Raw genomic sequence first — 2,500 nt, forward strand, 5'->3', positions numbered from 1 at the left:
ACGTTCGAGCGAGTGCCAGCTATCCTGAGGGAAACTTCGGAGGGAACCAGCTACTAGATGGTTCGATTAGTCTTTCGCCCCTATACCCAGTTCCGACGATCGATTTGCACGTCAGAATCGCTACGGACCTCCATCAGGGTTTCCCCTGACTTCGTCCTGACCAGGCATAGTTCACCATCTTTCGGGTCCCAACGTGTACGCTCTAGGTGCGCCTCTTCTCGCAATGAGAACGAGACGCCCCGGGAGTGCGAGGCCTAATCGTAACGAGGCCCATCCTCCCTAGGTCGACGCAGAGGACGACATTCACTTTCATTTCGCCTTTAGGTTTATTTATATCCCAATGACTTGCGCACATGTTAGACTCCTTGGTCCGTGTTTCAAGACGGGTCCTGAGAGTACCCAAAGCAATAGCGTCGCCGACCGGTAATTCAAAGCTTGGCCAGTCCAAGGACTCCTCCTGCTAACAGCTGGCCAGACCCGGGGACGGCGCATAGTCCGTACATCCGGGTAATTATAACTGAACCTAGCTTGCGGCGGTCCTGACGCACACACATTCGAAAATGGATTGGTTGCGGCCTGATACCGTCTGAGTACCGTCGCGCAGTCGGCCAGGCAACCGAGGGTCTGTCACGAACACCGTTAAGGTGACGGACAGGCTCCGCCTCGGACCGTAGACCGACACGCAACGGGTCGCGACGTTCTACTAGGGGAGAAGTGCACGACTACCTCGCCGGAACATTCGCCGAAGGTGGTGTGCCCTCGCTAATGGAACCCGAAGGTCCATCCGGGGCATCGCGCACCAACGGGAGCCAGCGTTGTTGACGATGAATCTCCCCATTCGATCTTTTGGGTTTCTCAGGTTTACCCCTGAACGGTTTCACGTACTCTTGAACTCTCTCTTCAAAGTTCTTTTCAACTTTCCCTCACGGTACTTGTTCGCTATCGGTCTCGTGGTCGTATTTAGCCTTAGATGGAGTTTACCACCCACTTAGGGCTGCACTCTCAAGCAACCCGACTCTAAGGAGAGATCCTCCCGAAACGCGTACCGGTCACTACGGGCCTGGCACCCTCTATGGGTAAATGGCCCCATTCAAGATGGACTTGGACGCAATTCGATGTCTCGGGATAAACGGATCCTCCTGAACACTACATTTCCCAGCGGCGGTACCGCGGGATTCAGTGCTGGGCTCATTCCTGTTCGCTCGCCGCTACTAAGGAAATCCTAGTTAGTTTCTTTTCCTCCGCTTAATAATATGCTTAAATTCAGCGGGTAATCTCGCCTACTCTGAGGTCGTCAATTTCTTTGGTTTCATCGAAAGGTGAATAATGATGCTCGATGCAAAAAAAAAAAAAAATAAACGAAAAGAAGCAAAAAAGCAAACACGTAGAGAAACTGTGCGTGAATCAACCTTTCGCATATTCAATTTTTCCTCCTCTCTCGTTTCAAAATGTTTGTATTTATCGTTCGATGAAACGAGCACAAGAGGGAAAAAAAAGTTGAGACACGACGTTCCCATAATTTTCGTGTTATTTCCTTTTTGCTTCAAACATTTTGCGGACTGCAGCTTCGTCGTATTGCTTTTATCAATTTTTAACAATTTCAAAGCGAAGACAACTCGCAAGACGATCCATTTCGTCTCGGTTCAATTTTAACGTCCGTCCGTATTATTTTTTGTTCCACAAGAGATTTCGAATAGGTTTCTTTATTTATCATCCCTTCTTTTCGAGCGCCACGGAAGCAAGAGGAAAAGCAAGAGCGAGAGAACATTTCGCGTATACTTCATTTAACAATTTTAACCAACACGCGATGTACTCCACACACCTCTTAGATTTAACAACTGCTTTTCTCTTCTTCTCCCCTTAGCGCAAGGGTAAACCCCATTTGTCTCTTCTTTGGAACGCAACAAAACTTTCGAGGACTGGACGACCGAGCGATGGTCGCGCGGTCTTCGCTTATCTTTAACAAACGAAGTAGTCCGTATGTATTCTAAATGTTGAAGCCTCCTAGAGCTTTAAGCCATGCGAGACATTGAAATGCTGTTTTAACGGGAGCATGCATAATTGCTGCAAACATACTTTTATCACAAGTTCTAGCCACGCCACGGAGGCTTCGAAGTTCCTTCACCATTCGCTTTCCTCTCTTTTGTTACACAGTTTCAGACTACGATCAGGGGTACCGAAACGCTGTATTGATTGTAAACAACCATTTTTATCTTGGAGCGGAGCGTTCCTTTACTCGTTAGATTTGTCTTGTCGCGTGTGTATTCGCTTTTTCGACGCTTTTTAACCATTTAACTTGTTTAGCGAAGCTAAACGCACAGACAGACAAAAAAAAAGGAACAGCATCGCGCGTCAAACAGCGACGACCCATCTGAAGCGATCTTTCATTTATACACCGTTTGTAAACAGAGAGATGTATAAAGCGCGGGGAATCATTCGAAACCCTGGGGCTATTCGAGCTTGCATTTCAGCAAATTATCATCTCAAACATTTCACTCGT

General features: G+C 47.6%; 1 non-coding gene across 1 annotated transcript in view; it reads right to left on the reverse strand.

The window, feature by feature from the left end:
- Positions 1-1,294, reverse strand: part of LOC143307036 (large subunit ribosomal RNA) — a 4,041-nt gene extending 2,747 nt beyond the window's left edge. Inside the window, exon 1 of the ribosomal RNA XR_013064284.1 lies at positions 1-1,294. This exon is cut by the window's left edge and continues 2,747 nt beyond it. This is a non-coding gene — a ribosomal RNA (large subunit ribosomal RNA).
- Positions 1,295-2,500: the final 1,206 nt, after the last annotated feature.

Source organism: Osmia lignaria, unplaced genomic scaffold (assembly GCF_051020975.1).
Source record: "Osmia lignaria lignaria isolate PbOS001 unplaced genomic scaffold, iyOsmLign1 scaffold0043, whole genome shotgun sequence".
NCBI lineage: Eukaryota > Metazoa > Arthropoda > Insecta > Hymenoptera > Megachilidae > Osmia > Osmia lignaria.